Source organism: Natator depressus, chromosome 6, assembly GCF_965152275.1.
Source record: "Natator depressus isolate rNatDep1 chromosome 6, rNatDep2.hap1, whole genome shotgun sequence".
Classification (NCBI taxonomy): Eukaryota; Metazoa; Chordata; order Testudines; family Cheloniidae; genus Natator; species Natator depressus.
The window spans coordinates 5,688,810-5,701,493 of NC_134239.1; the positions used below are offsets into that span (position 1 = coordinate 5,688,810).

A 12,684-nucleotide genomic window follows, 5' to 3' on the forward strand; every position below is an offset into this window, starting at 1 on the left:
CTGAAGCACCATTTATCTGGTGCAACCTTCACAGATTTGACCCCACTGTCACACTCTGTCATCCTAACTGAAATGCCACACTTATGTAGAGCTACAGAAATTCTTTCAGACAGGTCATGTATTCAACTAGAAATGTGGTTTCGGTTGGCCTAAAATTATTGCAATTTTGATATGAGAGGTTTCAGCCATTCATAAAATGGCCAGAGAAGAAGGAGGAGGTGGTGCTGCTGTTCCCTCCCTCAGTCCTCCCATAACATATAGCCCAGTGGATGTGTGAAAGCCAAGTTTGAAATCCTGCTCTGAAACAGGACCCAAATTAACTTTTTTGAGTCACCAAAAATTTCAAAATATTTTAGATTTGGTTTGACGCAAACTAAATATTGTTTTTTAATTTTTTTTTTTGGAACCACCACCAAACCAAAAAAACAATTATTCATCCAGCTCTGCTCAGTTGCAATGCAGGCAGTCCTTCAGGGAATGCATAAATTCTTCCTTCTTTCCACCTCCCTTGTTTACTACTCCACCTGATGGTGTTCTTGTCACCACTTTTCTTCTCAGTACATCACACTAGGGCAGAAAGTGAGGATGAATATGTAGTCAGCTTACTGGCCCACACTAGCAGCATATTCTACCCAGGAGACAGATCCACAAATGTTACAAAGGCTGAATGATGACTAGAAATTGTAGCAACCAGCATGGAACTTAGAGGGAGGGTCACAAGTTGCAGGAGGGAAGAGTATGGAGAAAGCACCAGCAGGTCAGTCTGTGTGCACATGGCTCAAATGCTAAGCTCCAAGTGCTGCAGCTCTGTAAATAGTTGCTTGAACAAAGGGCTGGCTTAGTTTATTAAGACTGGAACCTCACAGAGGAAAAGATTGATGGATGATATTGAAGCAAATTGAGAACAAACAGACAAAGGCGTATAATTTAAATAACACCAATATCTTGAACACTAGAGGTGTAGAGGCATTAGATGACAAAGTCTGTGAGTACACTGTTCGAACATTATGCCAAGATGACCAGGCTCATATATGGTGATGAGGATAGAGCCATTGCAAAAACATGCAAGATGGAGTATTTAGGAGGAAAGGCGAAGATAATTTAAATATGTGCCTATAAAATTCAGTACCATGGCTTCAGAGAGATCTTTCTCATACATGAGCTAGAAGATGCAATAGAGAAACTTGAACCAAGCAATTCCCCTGGGCTGGACCCCATCTATGACCATGAGCTAAAGCACTTTGGGAAGAAGGCTAGAGCCAGGTTGTTGGACATCAGAAATTACTCAAGGATAAAAAAGGAAGGTACCTAAATTGATGGAAATCAACAGTTACTGTTTCTCTTAAATCCAGCAAGGATCCCTCTTTTCCAGGCAGCTATTGGCTTATATCTTTAACCAGTCTCCTTTGCAATATAATGGAAAGAACAGTACAGTCAAGGCTTCTATGGTGGCTTCTAAAAGAAGGAAAGGTAGAACCTACCCAAATGGCTTATGGGCCTTTGCACTCAATTACAGACTTGCTGGTGGCCTTCTGGCAGCCTCTTATCAATGGCTTCCAGAAAAAGCCACCGCAGTCATCAACAGGAGTCTGTTTTAAACTCAGTGCAACATTTAATGGAGTCTGGCATAATAGGCAGTGAGATGGGAGTTTGGTAAAATGCACCTCTGGATAAGAGGTTTCCTACCATACAGAAAAAAAACCCACTAAGATTAAGTAATACTCCTTCAAAGACAAGGGCGCCGAGGCCAGGATTTCTTCAGGGCTCAGTATTAAGTCCTGGTGTGTTTTTTTTTTTTTTTTTTTTGCTGCTCTCCTCTGGTCTGTCAGACTACCTGAAATGATTTGAATACACCCATGCAGATGATGTTGCACTTCATACCATGGGTCTTGAAAAAGATATATGGAGAATGGATTGAATGAGGACTTAGAAATCGTAACTAGATGGGCAACGCAACATAAATTCAAGCTCAATCCAGCAAAAACAAAGTCCACCTATTTTACCATAATTATAGGAGGTTCAACTACAGTCCAATATTCACACTGGCTGGAGAAGGTATTGCTGTTGAGAAAAATCTGCTATACCTTAGAGTGACATTGACACTGTAGTCATGTTTGGACCACAGGTCAAAAAGTTGGCAGCCAAAGCAAAGAAGAGATTGGCTCTTCTATAATGTATTGCAGGTACCAACTGGGGTTCACATGTTTGAACACTGAAAACAACATGCTGCTCAATATCTCATCCAATACTTGAATAACTCTTACCTGTCTGGTCACATAGTGCTCTCAGTAACCTTGCCAAGATCAATGTTGTGCAGTCATCTGCAATTCACACACTAACTGGAGGTGTAAGATCCACTCCAACAGCAATTTGTAAAAAGAGTTTGATGTTCAACCACTTGAGAATCATAGAGAAGAATAGCTATTTTGGTATGGAAATTATCTCATTCCCTATCTGAATGTCATCACTGTTCAGGTCTGTTCAGAAACTCAAAAACCAAATTAAGGCTGAAAAGATCATCTTGTTTCCAGAAGTGCGCAAAGGCTACTGGAGAAACAGAATCACTTGATGATGCTATGAGGGTAGAGTGTGTGAAGCAACATGTACACCCACTAATCCCTCCACATGAATCTATTTACTTTAATAAATATCTCTCCCTTTGGGAACCTTGCTCAAAGGAACACACGGAGTTGGCCACCCTGAAGAAAATTGTAGAAAAGCCCATTGAACAGTATCAGTCACAAGGCAAACAAATTCATGTGTACACTGATGGTTCATCAAATAAATCCTTTAAGAATGGTGGCTGTGGATGAAGAACGTCTTCATCCAGGACCCTAGTGGAGAACATACTCATGGCACCACAAGAAATAAACAGAGCAGAAATAGAGGCCAGCGTTGTGATCTTTGTTGACAGGTGTCGATCCTCAGTTCCTTTAGAAGAAACCAGAATGCTATCATCAATGCAATTCATAAAGAGGTTTGGAGGATCAGAGAGAGGCAATAAATTAACTTTGGAATGGATTCCATCACATGTTGACACATACGGGAGTGAGATAGCTGATAACTGTCCAAAACTGGAAGATCGGAAATTCAGGTGCCGATGACAATGATTGAGGACATTGACACCCTATCAAGGAAAATATTAGCTGAAATAAAAGATCCTTTTATCCAAAAGATAAAGGGTCCTCTGATACCAAAGCATCTCAGAAAATAACATCCCCACAATCGCGAGAGTGCAGACAGGGTACCCTGCAGGAAGGCTAAACTATAGAGATGGGACCAAGATATATCCAGCCTGGGACCAAGATATATCTAGCCTGCAAGATGTGCGAAGATCAGGCTTTCAAACCTGCCCATGCTTTTGAATGCAATATTGTAAGGAAAGTGATGCTCTTCAGAATTGACTCCTTGGTCAAGCCTTTACAAAAGACCCTGTAAGAGTCACTGAATTCATTCTTGAACTTCCTGGCTTGATATGATTATCACAGGTGACTTGGTATGGGACTTCATGACTTGATATGGAACAAGAAAAGAACAACCTACAGAAATTTGATAGTAGAGGGCTTTTTCATCTAGCAGACAAAGGTATAACAAGATCCAATGGCTGGAAGTTAAAGCTAGATAATTTCCGACTAGAAATAAGGTGCAATTTTTTAAGACAGGGTATTTAACCACTGGATAACTTCCCAAGGGTTGTGATGGATTCTCCATCACTGACTTTTTTTTTTTTTAAATCAAGTTTGGATGTTTTTCTAAAAGATCTACTCTTGTTCACAAGAACTTTTGGACTTGATAAGAATTAATTTAGGGAAGTGCTATGGCTTGTGTTATGGATGAAGATAGACTAGATGATCACAATGATCTTATCTGGCCTTTAAATCTATGAATCTATATATGCCACAGAAGGATGTTGCCAGCCTTTCAGCTGCAATATTTGTAACGCTACTGTTAAATCCATGGCCAATTTGATTTCATCTGGATTGTGGCACAAACTGCAATTTAACCCCATTAAAACTCATAAGTAGCAATAGCAGACCCAAGAAATGTGACCAAGTGCTGATGCTGTTCAATAAAACCATTCTCAGGCCAGTGTGAAATGCAAGCTGTCGATAAGAAGCCTGTGAACTAAGAGACTCTATTGCCTGGAGTTAGTAGTAGTTATCTGTGTAGAGCTACCTTCACCTGTTGGCTCATCGTGCAGCCATGTGGGATTTTACACCAAACCTGATTCAGTTTCCCCCTACACACGATCAATCATTTAAGACATTGCATTTAGCCGTATGGAGTGGAAATCTATCAACTTCATGAAAAAACTCGTACAGATACAGACAGACATCATCTTCCTTTCCAAATGCAGACAGATGGACATCACACCAAAAGGACTGAAGGTAAAAAATCCATTACAAGCTACATACCACACAGACTATGCTGACAGCTTGTGCCACACGCTCTCAAAGAAACTGCGGAACCACCTGATCAACATCCTCTACAGCAAACAGGGAAAGATTAAGAATGAGCTCTCAAAACTGCATACTCTCATAAAAAACCAACCTTCCACACAAACCTCCTCATGGCTGGACTTTACAAAAACTAGACAAGCCATTTACAACACACACTTTGCTTCTCTACAAAAGAAAAAAGACACTAAATTATCTAAACTACTACGTGCCACAAGAGGCCACAGCAATGGTTCCCTTAACCCAACCAGCAATATTGTCAATCTATCCAACTATACTCTTAGCCCAGCAGAAGAATCTGTCCTCTCTTGGGGCCTCTGCTTTTGCCCCTCCACCCTCACGAACATGATACAGTTCTGCGGTGACCTAGAATCCTATTTTCGATGTCTCTGACTCAAGGAATATTTCCAACACACCTCTGAACAACATACTAATCCACAGAGACCTTCCTACCAACACTACAAAAAGAAGGATTCTAGGTGGACTCCTCCTAAAGGTCGAAACAACAGACTGGACTTCTACATAGAGCGCTTCCGCCGAAGTGCATGGGCTGAAATTGTGGAAAAGCAGCATCACTTGCCCCATAACCTCAGCCGTGCAGAACACAATGCCATCCACAGCCTCAGAAACAACTCTGACATCATAATCAAAAAGGCTGACAAAGGAGGTGCTGTCGTCATCGTGAATAGTTCAGAATATGAACAAGAGGCTGCCCGGCAGCTCTCTAACACCACTTTCTACAAGCCATTACCCTCTGATCCCACTGAGAGTTACCAAAAGAAACTACAGCATTTGCTCAAGAAACTCCCTGAAAAAGCACAAGAACAAATCCGCACAGACACACCCCTGGAACCCCGACCAGGGGTATTCTATTTGCTACCCAAGATCCATAAACCTGGAAATCCTGGACACCCCATCACCTCAGGCATTGGCATCCTGACAGCAGGATTGTCTGGCTATGTAGACTCCCTCCTCAGGCCCTACGCTACCAGCACTCCCAGCTATCTTCGAGACACCACTGACTTCTTGAGGAAACTACAATCCGTCGGTGATCTTCCTGAAAACACCATCCTGGCCACTATGGATGTAGAAGCCCTCTACACCAACATTCCACACAAAGATGGACTACAAGCCGTCAAGAACACTGTCCCCGATAATGTCACGGCTAACCTGGTGGCTGAACTTTGTGACTTTGTCCTTACCCATAACTATTTCACATTTGGGGACAACGTATACCTTCAAATCAGCGGCACTGCTATGGGTACCCACATGGCCCCTCAGTATGCAAACATTTTTATGGCTGACATAGAACAACGCTTTCTCATCTCTCGTCCCCTATTGCCCCTACTCTACTTGCGCTATATTGATGACATCTTTGTCATCTGGACCCATGGAAAAGTAGCCCTTGAGGAATTCCACCATGATTTCAACAATTTCCATCCCACCATCAACCTCAGCCTGGACCAGTCCACACAAGAGATCCACTTCCTGGACACTACGGTGCTAATAAGCGATGGTCACATAAACACCACCCTATACCGGAAACCTACTGATGGCTATTCCTACCTACATGCCTCCAGCTTTCACCCAGACCACACCACACGATCCATTGTCTACAGCCAAGCTCTACGATACAACCGCATTTGCTCCAACCCCTCAGACAGGGACAAACACCTACAAGATCTCTATCAAGCATTCTTACAACTACAATACCCACCTGCTGAAGTGAAGAAACAAATTGACAGAGCCAGAAGAGTACCCAGAAGTCACCTACTAGAGGACAGGCCTAACAAAGACAATAACAGAACGCCACTAGCCATCACCTTCAGCCCCCAACTAAAACCTCTCCAATGCATCATCAAGGATCTACAACCTAACCTGAGGGACGACCCATCACTCTCACAAATCTTGGGAGACAGGCCAGTCCTTGCCTACAGACAGCCCCCCAACCTGATGCAAATACTCACCAGCAGCCACACACCACACAACAGAACCACTAACCCAGGAACCTATCCTTGCAACAAAGCCCGTTGCCAACTGTGTCCATATATCTATTCAGGGGACACCATCATAGGGCCTAATCACATCAGCCACACTATCAGAGGCTCGTTCACCTCCACATCTACCAATGTGATATATGCCATCATGTGCCAGCAATGCCCCTCTGCCATGTACATTGGCCAAACTGGACAGTCTCTACGTAAAAGAATAAATGGACACAAATCAGATGTCAAGAATTATAACATTCATGAACCAGTCGGAGAACACTTCAATCTCTCTGGTCATGCGATTACAGACATGAAAGTCGCTATATTACAACAAAAACACTTCAGAAACAGACTCCAACAAGAGACTGCCGAATTGGAATTAATTTGCAAACTGGATACAATTAACTTAGGCTTGAATAGAGACTTTGAATGGATGGGTCATTATACAAAGTAAAACTATTTCCCCATGTTTGTTTATTTCTTCCCCCCCCCCCCCCCCCCGCCCCACTGTTCCTCTATCGTTCCTGTTAACTGCTGGAAATGGCTCACCTTGATTATCACTACAAAAAGTTTCCCCCCCTCTCTCCCTCCCCCCATCCCGCTCTCCTGCTGGCAATAGCTCATCTTAATTGATCACTCTCCTTACAGGTTTGTTTTTTTGGTTTTGTTCTCTGTGTGTATATATATGTCCTCACTGTGTTTTCCACTAAATGCATCCAATGAAGTGAGCTGTAGTTCACGAAAGCTTATTTTCAAATAAATTGGTTAGTCTCTAAGGTGCCACCAGTACGCCTCTTTTTTTTTTATCAATCCCTTGTTATGACTCCAGCCCTCTGGCCAGATCCTTTCTAGTCTCAGCCCTTTCAGAGTAATAAAAAGCCAGGAGTCCAATGGCTCTGGCGGGGCAGGGTGGGGGAGGAGCGTGTTTACGCAGTTCTAGGCCCTGTGTGTCTAGAGCCTTTTAGCTCCGAAGTCTTGATTGCTCCTTCTGCTGCATGAGTCTCTGCAATGTAGGGGAACCCAGGCCTGCCCACTCCTGTGGTTCCAGCTCAAGGCCCTGGTTTGAAGAGGCTAGAAAGAGTTCCTCCCAATCCCTTGATGCTCCTTGAGCTACTTCCTACCTCTCCTCCTTTGTAGGCTTTCCCCAGCCTCTCACCTGGTTCTCCCTCCCTGGAAGGCCGACTTCCCTGGCAGTTCCTTGCCAGCTTGCTGAAGGGACCTTCTCTCTATTTCCACTATCTGTCTGTGTGTCTAGTAGTCGTCCCACCCTTCTGCCTTACAGCCCTTTTACCCTTACAGCTGCTGCAAGGCCATCAATCAGCCCCAGCTGAGCAGGTAGTCAGTTCTCCATTAACCCTGTAGTTGCCAAGCCAGCATGGAGTCTGTACTGTGATCAGACTCATGGCTTGCACTGCCCTGTTGCCCAGTAGTGGGTGGTACTCCTGTGTGTCAATGTCATGCAGTGTACAAACACCAGAATATCCTCAACGTGAGCGAGGAAGGAGAATAGTCACTGCGGGCCCTCTCCAGCATTATCACAGACTATAAAGACATATTTCAGGAGGATGGGCAGCTGAAGGGCAGGCTGAAGTTAGAAAGAGACCCCCATGTGCAGCCCAGGAGATTACTGAAACAGAGACCCAGTAGCCCTGGTGGACCTGCTGAAGAAGGATTTAGCACACCTGCCAAAAAGAGGCATCATTACACTTGTTGAAACTAGCACAAAGTCGATCAACAGCCTTGTAGTAGTTAGAAAATCTTCAGTTAAACCAAGGATTTGCACTTATTCCTGTTGTAACCCACACACCTGCTGGGTGTGGTGTTCTGTCCCATCTAGTGGCACCGAGACCACTTAGCGAGAGATTAATGAGTCTGGTACAGCCTTAGCTAAGAGCCATGTGGCTTTTAGCTCATGCAGTAGAGACTCATGCACTGAGCTCCAGAGGCTCAACAGCAGCCAGGTGCTTTTCTGGGGTTCTGCCATATGATATTGACCTGCATGAGCCACCCAGCCCCCTGACAACCTTCGCTAAACAGCAGCCAGGTGCATTTTTGGGGTCACTGAAACTTTTCATAAATTTGGTTGAAATTCAGTAGATAATTTCAGCCCGAAAAGAAAAGAAAAAAAAATGTGAGGCCTAACCAGCCACAATGCTAGGGTGATAAGGGCCATACACCTGTGGTGGACTACGTACTAGTAACCTCTGGTCCCGGCTGGTAATGAAACTCTCCTGGAAAAGACAGAACAATAACAGAATAGTTATTAAAAGGAAAGATGGAGCAACTTGCTTGGAACTTGGAGAGAGGGCAACAGATTGCAGGAGGGCAGAGTTTGGAGTCATTTTATGTGCACGTGGCAAGATCACAGAGCTGCTCCTACTGCAGTTTAGCAAACAGCTGCTTTTATAAAGTGCCAGTAGAGTTTACTCAGGCCATGTCCACACTGAGTACTACAGACACGTCCTATGTTGATGCAAGGGGTTTTTCGGTTGATGTAGGTAATCCACCACCCTGAGCAGTGGGAGCTTGGTTACCTCGCCACGTCTGCATTGGGAGTTAGGTTGGCTTAACTATAGCACTCGGGGGTGGGAATTTTTCACACACCCAAACAATGTAGCTAGGGCAATCTAAATTTTAAGCATAGACCAGGACTGAGGCTAGAGTCCCCTCTTGCTATTGTCCAGCACACAGCATATGAAACAGAAACAAATGTTTATATCTTAATGAAACATTTGTGGGTGGTCTACATTACTACTTATGATCATGTTTGTTAACTCAAATTAATTGGCAACCAATTAACTCCCATTACAAGAGGAAAACATCTAGTCTGCACTTGGCCCTAGGTTGACCCCAATCAGTTATCACATTTTAAAAGGTATGTAACTGCAGCTCCACCAGGTGGCAAATGGTGTTTTTAATGAGGTTTGCTAACTTTAGGTAGCTACCTTAATTTGAACATACACCTTTTTCTAAGTCTAGACAAGGGTTAGGGCACAGCTCCCCTCCTGCTTTGCCCTCGTTCTGTTGGGAGACAGTAATTATGGCTGGCCTCTACCAGCAGCAAATTACCAGAACCCCACGATAGCTCAGCTGTGCTGGCTGACAGGTTCAGCGTGAGAGAGAACAGAGCCATGTCTCCAACCATTCCTCTCCCACCAGCTTTCATGGGCCCAAGGTCCTTTCCTCCCCGCACTGGGTGGGTAGGCCAGGACACCATCTAGCCCTTTATTTCCTCTTCTCAATTTCTCTTTTTGAACCAGTCAGTGCAAATCACCAGGAGCCAGCTTTTGCCACCTTGTCCATGTTGAGTAGTTCCTCTCTGCTCACAGTTTCATTGAAATCAGTGGGACCATGTGAGGAGAAAAGGTACTACCTCCTGTGAGGAAAGGAATCAGAATCTGCCCCTAACTCTTCTGATGAGAGCATTACTCACCCTGTGCAGTAACTGAGGTTCTTCGAGATGTGTGTCCCTATGGGTGCTCCACTGTAGGTGCAGTAATGTCCCTGCACCTGAGATCTGAGATCTTCAGTAGTTCCTCCCCATCTCATGCTGTGAGTGACTGCTCTAGCTCTGTGCAGTCCAATTGCCCTCAGTCCTCGGTTCCTTCTCTATCTCAGAGTCTATGTTTGAACTCTAAAGCAGAGGGGAGAAGGGCAGATAGTGGAGCTGGGTCTTCAGAAGGCTGGGGCTTCAGAGTGACGTTTACTGATGCCATGTTGTGGGTGATTGTGTAATGTTGACTGAAGGTGTCCTGGACACCCAGTTGGCTGCCTTGCAATGCCTGTAATCAGCACGTTATTTAGAAAAGCTATCGAGGTGGACAGCAAGTGAGTGGAATGCATCCAAGTTCCAGGTGGGGGCCGAAGTTTGTGTTGTCAGTAGCAAAGGTGGATGCACTCCAAAATCCATTTTGAAACACATTGTTTGGATATGGCCGATTCCTTTGATCTTTCAGCAATAGAGAGTAAGAAACGTGGTAACTGTCTGAATGATTTTGTTCTGTCAAGGTAAAAGGCTAGTGATTGTCTGATATCTGAGGTGTGTAGCGTGGCCTCATGCTGGCTGCCATGTGGTTTAGGGGAGAAGGAGAGAAGGTGAATAGGTTGATTTAGATGGAAAGAGGATGGTAACATGGGTAAGAACTTTGGGTATGATCATAAAATGACCGTATCTTTGTAAGAAAGTGTGTACAGGGGTATGCTAAGAGGACACCTATTTCGCCTACCCATTGGGCTGATATGATGGCTATGAGAAAACCATTTTCATGGATAGATGCATGTAAGAGTAGGTCACCATAGGTTCAAACTGAGGGCTGGTAAGACGGTGTAAAACTAGGCTGAGATCTCAAGGTGGGGTGGGGTCTCCTACTTCAGGGTAAAGGTTTTGAAGGCCCTTAAGGAATCTTTTTGTCATTGGGTGGGTAAATGCCAAATGATCCTCTGTCTTGGAGTGGAATGCGGTAATGGCAGTGTCATAAATATAAAGGGAAGGGTAAACCCCTTTAAAATCCCTCCTGGCCAGAGGAAAAATCCTCTTACCTGTAAAGGGTTAGGAAGCTAAAGGTAACCTCACTGGCACCTGACCAAAATGACCAATGAGGAGACAAGATACTTTCAAAAGCTGGGAGGAGGGAGAAAAACAAAGGGTCTGTGTCTGTCTGTGTGATGCTTTGGCCGGGGACAGAAGAGGAATGGAGTCTTAGAACTTAGTAAGTAATCTAGCTAGGTATGTGTTAGATTATGATTTCTTTAAATGGCTGAGAAAAGAGCTGTGCTGAATAGAATGACTATTCCTGTCTGTGTGTCTTTTTGTAACTTAAGGTTTTGCCTAGAGGGATTCTCTATGTTTTGAATCTAATTACCCTGTAAGGTATTTACCATCCTGATTTTACAGACGTGATTCTTTTTTTTTTTTTTACTTCTATTAAAAGTCTTCTTGTAAGGAAACTGAATGCTTTTTCATTGTTCTAAGATCCAAGGGTTTGGGTCTGTGGTCACCTATGCAAATTGGTGAGGATTTTTACCAAACCTTTCCCAGGAAGTGGGGTGCAAAGGTTGGGGGGATTTGGGGGGGAAAGATGTGTCCAAACTACGTTTTTCTCAGGAACCCAGATAATGTTTGGTGGTGGCAGTGGAAATCCAAGGGTAAAATAATTTGTACCTTGGGGAAGTTTTAACCTAAGCTGGTAAAAGTAAGCTTAGGAGGTTTTCATGCAGGTCCCCACATCTGTACTCTAGAGTTCAGAGTGGGGAAGGAACCTTGACAGGCGGCCAGATATACACAAATGAAGCTTGTGGATAACACTGATCTTTTTAGCTCTAGGATGTAATCCAGGATAAGTGGTAAAGTAGCACTAATTGCTGAGACATGTTTGGTGTCGCACCAAGTCCAGAATCTTTTCCATTTATGTAGGTAAGTGTAGCGTGTGTCGAATGACTGCTAATTACAATATTCTCCTTTACCTTTTGCGAACAGACCCTCTCCGTATACTGGAACCATGAAGGAGCCATGCCTTCAGATGGAGAAGTTTTAGATTTGGATGGACAATTTGACCTGCATCCTGTGAGAGGAGATGTGGAGTCAACTGCAGGGTGATTGGTGGACAGACTGCCATGTGTAAGAGGTAAGGATACCATATGTGTCATGGCCATGTTGGGGCTATGAGAATGACTCTGGCTCATTCCACTTGTATCTTGTGAAGCACTTTGAGTAGTAGGGAGAAGGGTGGAAAGGTACAGAGGAGAGGTGCATCCCTTGTAATGAGGAGGGCGTCCCCCAGAGACTGGTAACCCAGACCTGCTCTTGAGCAGATGTGTGGGCATTTGGCATTTTTGGGTGTGGCAAAGAGATCTATGTCTGGGAATCCCCAGTGGCCGAATATGTGCTGTATGGGTCTTGTGTCTGTCTCCCACTAGTCTTCTTGTGAGAACCTCCTGCTCAGTGAGTCTGCTGTGATGTTCTGGTGTCCAGGTAGGCATGTGGCAGAGATGTTGATGCCATGTTGGATGCACCAGTTCCACAATTTTAGTGCTTCTGTACACAGGGATTGAGACCTCACTCTGCCCTGTCTGTTGATATGAAACATGCAGGCGATGTTGTCTGTCATTATTCTTATGGTCTTCTGTCTGATTATTGATAGAAATTGTAGGCATGCATTGCGGACTGCATGTAATTCTAGGAGGTTGATGTGCAATGTGGATTCCGAAGGGACCACTTGTCCTGTACTCTGTAGGTCTGT

The 12,684-nt window shown here is 44.2% G+C and overlaps 1 protein-coding gene across 1 annotated transcript in view; it reads right to left on the reverse strand.

Moving 5' to 3' along the window:
• LOC141988511 (interferon-induced very large GTPase 1-like) overlaps window positions 1-12,684 on the reverse strand; it is a 41,385-nt gene that overhangs the window by 6,590 nt on the left and 22,111 nt on the right. The gene's annotated exons all lie outside the window — the stretch shown is intronic.